The sequence below is a fragment of the Amblyraja radiata genome, chromosome 10 (assembly GCF_010909765.2).
Source record: "Amblyraja radiata isolate CabotCenter1 chromosome 10, sAmbRad1.1.pri, whole genome shotgun sequence".
In the NCBI taxonomy this organism is placed as follows: domain Eukaryota; kingdom Metazoa; phylum Chordata; class Chondrichthyes; order Rajiformes; family Rajidae; genus Amblyraja; species Amblyraja radiata.
Window position 1 is genome coordinate 50250928 of NC_045965.1, and position 11720 is coordinate 50262647.

The 11720-nt window shown below is 46.7% G+C and overlaps 1 protein-coding gene across 6 annotated transcripts in view; it reads right to left on the minus strand.

Annotated features, from left to right (window-relative positions):
• The window catches only part of st3gal3 (ST3 beta-galactoside alpha-2,3-sialyltransferase 3), a 378440-nt gene that overhangs the window by 263371 nt on the left and 103349 nt on the right, over positions 1-11720 (minus strand). The gene's annotated exons all lie outside the window — the stretch shown is intronic.

Consider the following 11720-nt stretch of genomic DNA (forward strand, 5'->3'; position numbering starts at 1 on the left):
AATGTACAAAGTCGTTCACCCAGAGTAGTGGAATCAAAAACCAGTGGACATAGGTTTAAGGTGAGGTGGGAAAGATTGAATAGGAACTTGAAAGGCAACGTTTTTACCCAGAGAGGTGGTAGGTATATGGAATTAGCTGCCGGATGAGGTAGTTGAGGCAGATACTCACAACGTTCAAAAAACATTTGGATAACTACACAGATAGGATAGATTTAGAGAAATATGGGTCAAACGTAAGCAGGTGGGACTAGTGTAGTTGGGTCATGTTGGTCAACATGAGCAAGTTGGGCTGAAGGGCCTGTTTTCACACTGTATGACTCCAAATCTGTAACTCTTGAAGATCACTATAACGTTAACTGTCTGAATGTGAACCAACTGTTTGCAGCGTTGTGTCACACTTGACTCTGAGTGGAATTTCTGGCATCACAACAGCATTGCTAACATTGCCTATTTCTATCACCACCCTTGCTTTTTCTGATTTTCTGAATCATCCTTACCATTGTTACTTCCCGATTTTATGCTACTCTTCACAAACCTAGTCACCAAAATTTTGCTGCCCATATCTCACCAGGTTTCATTCCCTCACAAACGCATTGCATGCTTAACACATGCTAACACTAGCTTAATTGATGAATCAATATTAAAATTCAAAATCCCCAGTCTTTATAATATCCTCAGGACCTATAACCCTCGAAGGCAGGGGTGTCAAACTCATGGCCTGCGGGTCGGATGCGCTCACCAGCCATCCCGCGAAGTGGTCCGATCCGGCCCGCAGAATGATTTCCCCAATACCAGAGGGGGCTGCAGCTGTCCGCGGTGCCGGATTGGACTTCGTTCGCGCATGCCCGTGACCTAAAATGAGTTTGACACCCCTGCCCTAAGGCATTTGCAATCTTCCAAATCCAGCATCTTGAATCATATTTACTTCCAGTTATTCACTTAGCTGCCAAGTTCCTAACTCGGGAGTTCATCGAGTGATACAGTGTGGAAACACGCCCTTCGGCCAAACTCGCCCACACCGGCCAACAATGTCCCAGCTACACTAGTCCCACTTGCCTGCGCTTGGTCCATATCCCTCCAAACCTGTCCTATCCATGTACCTGTCTAACTGTTTCTTAAACAATAGGATAGTTCCAGCCTCAACTACCTCGTCTGGCAGCTTGTTCCATACACCCACCACCCTTCGTGTGAAAAAGATACCCCTCGGATTCCTGTTAAATCTTTTCCCCTTCACCTTGTACCTATGTCCTCAGGTCCTCAATTTCCCTACTCTGGGCAAAAGACTCTGTGTATCTACCCGAACTATTCCTCTCATGATTTTATACACCTCTATAAGATCTCCCCTCATCCTCCTGCACTCCATGGAATAGAGACCCAGCCTACTCAACCTCTCCCTATAGCTCACACCATCTAGCAGGGGCGGAAATCGCTATCAAACCATGGGGGGGGGGGGGACGGGGGGGACACACATTTTGGGGCCGCAGCTTCTTGGTGGCCACGGGCACACACACACATGTGAGGCTTCGGCAGTGGGCCCTGTGAACGGTAACATCGGGAGCTGACCTGGTTGATGACCAACTCTAAACTCCAGCAACAGCAGCTTCGTCCGCCCCGAATCGTGGGGCTTGAATCGGACCGTTTGCGGTGCCTTTCATCTCCTGCCGCGGCTTAAAATCGGCCAGCGGCGGCTTCAACATCAGGAGCCTCGATCGCCTTGACGCAGCAGTTTCATTTTAAGCTGCGCTGGGCGATGAAAGGCCCCGCGAATGGGTCGATTCAGCCCTTAGAAGGCGTCTGATACCCGGTTGAATCTTTCAAAAGCTATAATGTGATAAATAACACTTAAACAGACAAAACTGAAGCAAATAAAGGCAAACAGAACCAACCTTGGAGAGGGGGGGGGGAGAGAGGGAGAGAGAAAGAGAGAGAGAGAGAGAGGGAGGGGGAGAGAGAGAGAGGGGGGGGAAGAGGGAGGGGGAAGAGGGAGGGGGGGGGGAAGAGGGAGGGGGAGAGGTTGCGTAATTTGCAAGCCAAGGTCGCGTAAGTGGGACAGACCCTTTACCTGCAAGTCAGCCAGGAAACCCGTTCGACCGGAGCCCTTAATGACCTGACCCGTTTAAATCCGATACCCGTTCAAATCTTTCCCATTAACCAATACAAATGGTAATTGTGCCCGCATCAAACAGCTTTAAGAAATTCTCCTTCAGTAATACTTGAAGGTCAAAACATAATTGGTGATGTTTATAGAGACATTTAACACTATACTAGTGCCCAAGAAGAGTAAGGTGACGTGCCTCAATGGCTATCGCCTATGATGATGAAGTGCTTTGAGAGGTTGATTATGGCGCAAATCAACTCCTACCTCGACAAAAACCGGACCCACTGCAGATCGCTTACCGCCACAACAGATCAACGGTGGATGCGATCTTGCTGGCCCTCCACTCCGCTCTGGACCACTTGGACAACAAAAACTCATATGTCAGGCTGTTATTGATTGATTACAGCTCAGTATTTAATACAATCATCCCCTCCCCCCCCCCCCCCCCCCCCCCCCCCAAGCTGGTTACCAAACTCGCAGAACTAGGCCTCTGCACATCCCTCTGCAATTGGATCCTTGACTTCCTCATTCTCAGACCATAGTCTGTTCGTATTGGTGGAAATGTGTCAGACTCGATAACAATCAGCACGGGAGCAATTCAAGGCTGCGTGCTTAGCCCCCTGCTGTACTCATACTGCCGGTCATAGTGCGAACTCCATCATCAAGTTCGCTGACGACACCCACTGTTGTGGGACGTATCACTGATGGGGATGAGTCAGAGTATAGAAGAGAGATCGAGCAACTGTCCATATGGTGCCAGCACAATAACCTGGCCCTCAACACCAGCAAAACCAAGGAACTGATTGTGGACTTTGGAAGGAGTAGGATGGGGACCCACAGTCCCGTTTATATCAACGGGTCGATGGTTGAAAGGGTCAAGAGCTTCAAATTCCTGGGCGTGCACATCTCTGAAGATCTTTCCTGGTCCGAGAACACTGATGCAATTATTAAGAAAGCGCATCAGCGCCTCTACTTCCTGAGAAGATTACGGAGAGTCGGTTTGTCAAGGAGGATTCTCTCTAACTTCTACAGTGCACAGTAGAGAGCATGCTGACCGGTTGCATCGTGGCTTGGTTAGGCAACTTGAGCACCCAGGAGAGGAAAAGACTACAAAAAGTAGTAAACACTGCCCAGTCCATCATCGGCTCTGACCTCCCTTCCATCGAGGGGATCTATCGCAGTCACTGCCTCAAAAAGGCTGGCAGTATCATCAAGGACCCACACCATCCTGGCCACACACTTATCTCCCTGCTACCTTCAGGTAGAAGGTACAGGAGCCTGAAGACTGCAACGACCAGGTTCAGGAATAGCTACTTCCCCACAGCCATCATGCTATTAAACTTGGCTTGGACAAAACTATGAACATTAATAGCCCATTATCTGTTATTATCACTTTATCAGTTTATTTATTCATGTGTGTATATATTTATATAATGGTATATGGACACACTTATCTGTTTTGTAGTCAATGCCAACTATGTTCTGTTTGCTGAAGCAAAGCAAGAATTTCATTGTCCTATCAGGGACACATGACAATAAACTCACTTGAACTTGACATCAACACTGTCTTGCAGAAAGCAGAGATTTAAATATATATATTTTTGCTGAATTTCAAATTCCACCCTGGACTCCTGGCAACATCCTCGTAAATCTTGTCTGAACCGTTTCATGCTTGACAATATCTTTCCTATAACATGGTGACCAGAACTGAACACAATATTCTAAATACGGTCTCACCAACGTCTTATACAACTGCAACATGACCTCCCAATTTCTATACTCAATACTCTGACTGATGAAGGCCAAAGTGCCAAAAACCTTTTTGACCACCTTATCTACCTGCGACTAGACCTTCAAGGAACCATGCACCTGTACTCCTAGATCCCTCTGCTCTACAACACTACACAAAGGCCTGCCATTTACTGTGTAGGTCTTGCACTTGTTCAACATCCCACAATGCAACACCTCACACTTCTCTGTATTAAATTCCATCAACCACTTCTCCACCCACCTGGCCAATCAATCCAGATCCTGCTGCAATCGTTCACAACCATCTTCACTATCTGCAAAACCACTAACTTTTGTATTACCTGTATCAGCAAACTTGCTAATCTTGCCCTGTATGTTCTCATCTAAATCATTGATGTAGATGACAAACAGTAACGGGCCCAACACCGGACCCTGAGGCACACCACTAGTCACAGGCATCCAGTCTGAGAACCAACCTTCCACCATTACCCTCTGCTTCCTTCCATGGAGCCAATTTGCTATCCATTCAGCTATCTCTCCTTTGATCCCATGTGATCTAACCTTCCAGAGCAGCCTACCATGCAGAACCTTGTCGAACGCATTACTGAAGTCCATGTACACAACATCTACAGCTCTGCCCTCATCAACCTTTTTGGTCATGTCTTCAAAAAAATCAATCATGTTTGTGAGACACGACCTCCCACATACAAAACCATGCTGACTGTCCCTAATCAGCCCTTGCCCATCCAAATGCCTGGATATCCTATCCCTCAGAATACTCTCCAGAATACTTCCCTCCCTAAAAGTCTCTCCCTCTCTCCATCTTTACAATATTCAATAAAAACCTCTATCTATGATAAAGTGTTCAGTCTTCTGCCAAAAAAATCTCATATTGTGGCCGTGTGAACTTATTAGTCAGACAGCATAGAAACAGGCTTTTGGTCCAACATGCCCGTGCCAACCAAGATGCCCCATCTATGCTAGTCCCACCTGCCCGCGTTTGGTCCTTTCCTACCCATGTAACTGCTCAAATGTATTTTAAATGTAGCTATTGTACCTGCCTCAACTACCTCCTCTGGCAATTCATTCTTTATACCCACTATCCTGTGTGAAAAAAGTTGCACCTCAGGTTCCAATTAAATCTTTCCCCTCTCAGTGTAAACGTGTCCTGTGGTTCTCGATGGCCCTACTGTCAGGAAAAGACATCCTCTCTATTCTCTTGTGATTTTATACACAGATGGGACATGATAAATAATTCACAGCACCAGTCATTCAAATGGGCTATGGCATTGTTACTGCACACAGCGTTAAATCTCAGACCCTTAATTACCAAGTTCAGTACTTCTCACAAACTTCTCTGATGAGAAAATGACTTTAATAGAAGATCCTCACATGCAAAATGATGGGGCTAGTAAAGTAGCTAACTCACAGCACCAGAGAAATGGGTTAAATCCTGACCTCAAGTAAGTTTGGATATTGCACATTTTCCCTATGACCACTTGAATTTCCCCAAATAGGGAGGTTGCACGGCAGTCAAGGTCACGACCCGTGACCCGTGCTGTTGCCACACAACGCCTTCTGGAGCACACGTGGACAACGTCAGGTAAGCACTTACTATGGCTGCCAGTACAGCAGGCCCTTCTTCTGACCCAGCATCCGGACTCCACAGATTGGTTCCACACTCGCGGACCCGAGGCCGTCTGTCACCGCGGCCAGGATGGGGGACGGGGATCGGGGTGCCGGCGCAGCGCGGTCAGTGTCTCTGGGTGGGCGGAGGGACCAGATTGTCCCCAACTCTGCTGCAGCTGACGGGGACGTTGCCGGGTTTTCGTCCCCGTGTGTCCATTGCCCGGAGGCGCAGCCCCGCTCCACCCGGCCCTGTGTGTGAGCGCTGCCGACCCACAGTCCATGACAGCGTGGCCGCACTGGGGGAGACGGGGCGGAAGGCGGCCGTGGCCGGACAGCGCTGACCCCAGGGGGAGAGTGTGGGAAGTCCCGAGGAATGCGCTCCTTCAGCCGCTTACACCTTGGTGCTCGGGTTCAGAGCAAAGATACTAGAGCATTTGGTTCAGAGCGCTCAGTCACCCGCCACAATTAATTACAGCGCACAAATTGACCATTTGGGCAGTTTTTAACAGGTAAGAAACATAGAAACATAGAAATTAGGTGCAGGAGTAGGCCATTCGGCCCTTCAAGCCTGCACCGCCATTCAATATGATCATGGCTGATCATCCAACTCAGTATCCCGTACCTGCCTTCTCTCCATACCCTCTGATCCCCTTAGCCACAAGGGCCACATCTAACTCCCTCTTAAATATAGCCAATGAACTGGCCTCGACTACCCTCTGTGGCATGGAGTTCCAGAGATTCACCACTCTCTGTGTGAAAAAAGTTCTTCTCATCTCGGTTTTAAAGGATTTCCCCCTTATCCTTAAGCTGTGACCCCTTGTCCTGGACTTCCCCAACATCGGGAGCAATCTTCCTGCATCTAGCCTGTCCAACCCCTTAAGAATTTTGTAAGTTTCAATAAGATCCCCTCTCAATCTCCTAAATTCTAAAGAGTATAAACCAAGTCTATCCAGTCTTTCTTCATAAGACAGTCCTGACATCCCAGGAATCAGTCTGGTGAACCTTCTCTGCACTCCCTCTATGGCAATAATGTCCTTCCTCAGATTTGGAGACCAAAACTGTACGCAATACTCCAGGTGTGGTCTCACCAAGACCCACAACTGCAGTAGAACCTCCCTGCTCCTAAACTCAAATCCTTTTGCTATGAAAGCTAACATACCATTCGCTTTCTTCACTGCCTGCTGCACCTGCATGCCCACTTTCAATGACTGGTGTACCATGACACCCAGGTCTCGCTGCATCTCCCCTTTTCCTAGTCGGCCACCATTTAGATAATAGTCTGCTTTCCTGTTTTTGCCACCAAAATGGATAACCTCACATTTATCCACATTATACTGCATCTGCCAAACATTTGCCCACTCACCCAGCCTATCCAAGTCACCTTGCAGTCTCCTAGCATCCTCCTCACAGCTAACACTGCCCCCCAGCTTAGTGTCATCCGCAAACTTGGAGATATTGCCTTCAATTCCCTCATCCAGATCATTAATATATATTGTAAATAGCTGGGGTCCCAGCACTGAGCCTTGCGGTACCCCACTAGTCACTGCCTGCCATTGTGAAAAGGACCCGTTTACTCCTACTCTTTGCTTCCTGTTTGCCAGCCAGTTCTCTATCCACATCAATACTGAACCCCCAATGCCGTGTGCTTTAAGTTTGTAAACTAATCTCTTATGTGGGACCTTGTCGAAAGCCTTCTGGAAGTCCAGATACACCACATCCACTGGTTCTCCCCTATCCACGCTACTAGTTACATCCTCGAAGAATTCTATAAGATTCGTCAGACATGATTTACCTTTTGTAAATCCATGCTGACTTTGTCCAATGATTTCACCACTTTCCAAATGTGCTGCTATCCCATCTTTAATAACTGACTCTAGCAGTTTCCCCACTACCGATGTTAGACTAACTGGTCTGTAATTCCCCGTTTTCTCTCTCCCTCCCTTCTTAAAAAGTGGGGTTACGTTTGCTACCCGCCAATCCTCAGGAACTACTCCAGAATCTAAAGAGTTTTGAAAGATTATTACTAATGCATCCACTATTTCTGGAGCTACTTCCTTAAGTACTCTGGGATGCAGCCTATCTGGCCCTGGGGATTTATCGGCCTTTAATCCATTCAATTTACCCAACACCACTTCCCGGCTAACCTGGATTTCACTCAATTCCTCCAACTCCTTTGACCCGCGGTCCCCTGCTATTTCCGGCAGATTATTTATGTCTTCCTTAGTGAAGACGGAACCAAAGTAGTTATTCAATTGGTCCGCCATATCCTTGTTCCCCATGATCAACTCACCTGTTTCTGACTGCAAGGGACCTACATTTGTTTTAACTAATCTCTTTCTTTTCACATATCTATAAAAACTTTTGCAGTCAGTTTTTATGTTCCCTGCCAGTTTTCTTTCATAATCTATTTTTCCTTTCCTAATTAAGCCCGTTGTCCTCCTCTGCTGGTCTCTGAATTTCTCCCAGTCCTCCGGTATGCTGCTTTTTCTGGCTAATTTGTACGCATCATCCTTCGCTTTGACACTATCCCTGATTTCCCTTGTTATCCACGGATGCACTACCTTCCCTGATTTATTCTTTTGCCAAACTGGGATGAACAATTTTTGTAGTTCATCCATGCAGTCTTTAAATGTCTTCCATTGCAAATCCACCGTCAACCCTTTTAGAATTAATTGCCAGTCAATCTTGGCCAATTCACGTCTCATACCCTCAAAGTTACCTTTCTTTAAGTTCAGAACCATTGTTTCTGAATTAACAATGTCACTCTCCATCCTAATGAAGAACTCAACCATATTATGGTCACTCTTGCCCAAGGGGGCACGTACAACAAGACTGCTAACTAACCCTTCCTCATTATTCAATACCCAGTCTAAAATAGCCTGCTCTCTCGTTGGTTCCTCTACATGTTGATTTAGATAACTATCCCGCATACATTCCAAAAAATCCTCTTCCTCAGCACCCCATGCCAATTTGATTCACCCAATCTATATGTAGATTGAAGTCACCCATTATAACGGTTTTGCCTTTGTCGCACGCATTTCTAATTTCCTGTTTGATACCATCTCCAACTTCACTACTACTGTTAGGTGGCCTGTACACAACACCCACCAGCGTTTTCTGCCCCTTAGTGTTTCGCAGCTCTACCCATACCGATTCCACATCCTGCAAACTAATGTCCTTCCTTTCCATTGCGTTAATCTCCTCTCTAATCAGCAACGCTACCCCACCTCCTTTTCCTTTCTCTCTATCCCTCCTGAATATTGAATATCCCTGGATGTTCAGCTCCCAGCCTTGGTCACCCTGGAGCCATGTCTCCGTGATCCCAACTATATCATAGTCATTAATAGCTATCTGCACATTCAACTCATCCACCTTATTACGAATGCTCCTTGCATTGAGACACAAAGCCTTCAGGCTTGTTTTTACAACACTCTTACCCCTTATACAATTATGTTGAAAAGTGGCCCTTTTTGATTTTTGCCCTGGATTTTCCGGCCTGCCACTTTTACTTTTCACCTTGCTACCTATTGCTTCTACCCTCATTTTACACCCCTCTGTCTCTACGCTCACACATTTAAGAAACCCTTTCCCTTTAACTCCATCCTCCACTAGCCCATTCGACACCCCACCCCCCTTATTCAGTTTAAAACCACCCGTGTAGCAGTGGCAAACCTGCCTGCCAGAATGCTGGTCCCACACCTGTTAAGATGCAATCCGTCCCTTTTGTACAGTTCTCCCTTACCCCAAAACAGATCCCAGTGATCTAAGAATCTAAATCCCTGCCCCGTGCACCAGTTCCTCAGCCACACGTTCAGGTCCCGTATCTCCCTGTTCCTGCTCTCGCCAGCACGAGGAACTGGAAGCAAACCGGAGATAACAACCCTGGAGGTCCTGCTTTTCAGCATTTTTCCGAGCTCTCTAAAGTCACGCTGCAGAATATTCATCCCCTTCTTTCCGACACGTTTGTGCCGACATGCACTACCACTTCCGGATGTTCACCTTCGCCCTTGAGGATTTTCTGCACTCTGTCCGTGACATCCTGGATCCTGGCACCAGGAAGGCAGCACACCATCCTCGCATCCCGTCTGTTGCCGCAGAAACCCCTGTCCGTACCTCTCACAATGGAGTCTCCCACTACAATGGTGTTGCCTGCCTTAGGCCTTTTTGGTTTTGGCTCAACAGCCCTATTCGCATCACAAGCCAGTCCGTCGCCCAGTGTAAACACCTCTTCTGTCCCGACAGCTTCTAAGTGGGTGAACCTGTTCACAAGAGGTACAACACCCGGGGAAGTTGGCATTCCATGCTTCCCTCCCGTTCTCACTGTCTCCCACCTTCTCTCTTCCAGTACCTTAGGTGTAACAATCGTACTGTAGGACTTGTCGAGGAACGACTCCGTTTCTCGGACGAACCGGAGGTCATCCACTTGTTTCTCAAGTTCCCCAACACGGCCCTTCAGGAGCTCTACCTGGATGCACTTCTCGCATTTGTAGCAGCCAGAGGCACCAGCGGTGTCCTTGACCTCCCACATAATGCAAGCATCGCACTGAATCAGCTTGCCTGACATCTCCTTCTTTCGTCTCCTCTCCGAAGCCTCTCGAGCCAAAGACACACTTTTCTCACAGGGCACTTCTCTCACAAGGCCGCTCACTCACTGCCGCTCGCTAAGAGCAGTCTTGCTTAAATTGACTGATAAATTGCCTGATTTACCAATTTACAAACCAAATTCCTCAGTTTTCAACTGTTTTCCCAGCACTGACTCACTTCTCTCCTCCCACTTGGGCTAGAGCCAATCAGTCGTATCTCTTGCTAAACTCCTGCTGCTGTTGCTCCCAAAACTACAGCAGTTCTGAGTCAAGTCTGCCTGTCCTTGACCTGTACTTTAACTGTTTTCACTTCTCTCCTCCCACTTGGGCTAGAGCCAATCAGTTGTATCTCTTGCTAATCTCCTGCTGCTGTTGTTGCTCCCAAACCTACAGCAATTCTGAGTCAAGTCTGCCTGTCCTTGACCTGTACTTTAACTGTTTTCACTTCTCTCCTCCCACTTGGGCTAGAGCCAATCAGTCGTATCTCTTGCTAAACTCCTGCTGCTGTTGTTGCTCCCAAACCTACAGCAGTTCTGAGTCAAGTCTGCCTGTCCTTGACCTGTACTTTAACTGTTTTCACTTCTCTCCTCCCACTTGGGCTAGAGCCAATCAGTGGCTCAGCCAAGAAAGTACACGTTTCGTGTATGCCGAAAGCTGCCATGTCCTCCAGAAGGATTGAGCTGCTCCATGCCTCACGCCCTTTGACCCGATGACCTTACGTGCAACCCCCCTACGATTTCCTTCCACATCTCAAAAATGTGCAGATTAATAGGTTAATTGGCCATTGTAAATTGCCAGTGTGTAGGAAAGTGTTGTAAACATTGGGAAAATAAAATGTGATTAGTATAAGATTAGTGCGTTAAAAAAAGACACAACATGCTGGAGTAACTCAGCGGATCAGGCAACATCTCTGGAGAACATGGATAGGTGACATTTTGGGTAAGACCCAAAATGTCATCCCACCATTTCTCCAGAGATGCTGCCTGACCCACTTTGTGCTATTTTTGGAAATGTGCATCTGCAGTTCCTTGTAAGATGAATGGATGTTTGATGTACAAAGGGCTCTTGGGTCCATGTCCACAGTTCCCTGAAAGTGTTAACACAAGTAAATAGAGTGGTAAAGAAGTGCTTGCCTTGATCGGTCACAGTAATGAATATAAGAGTCTGGAAGTCATGTTGCATAGGACTTTGGTTAGGTCACATTTGGAGCATTGTGCATATTTCTGGTCTCCTCAATACAAGAAGGATGAGGAGTTATTGTTTGATAACTCATGTTTTGTGCATTTTAGCATTCCTTAAGGCAATGTTGTCATTGTTTCAATTGAGCTTTTTTATTCAGATCAACTTTTGCTTTGCTCCAGTAATCAAGTTACAAAAACAAAAAACAAAAATGTTATTGAAGACGTGACTTCCAGAAGCCAACATTTGGATTTGACATTTGGAAGTGCTTGCAAAGCCTGCTTTTACTGTGAGGTATATAAAATAAGACCCTGGAGGCTGGTTTGAATTCATTACAAATGGAAAATTTCAGACGCTCTGAAAGACTAAATAATCCTAAACCCCCAACAGTGACTTAAAAAATCTGTTCAATATCGTCTCCAACACAAAAATAGGTCTGAACCAAATTATAATACAATCTCTCAACCTTGAACCCCACTGTG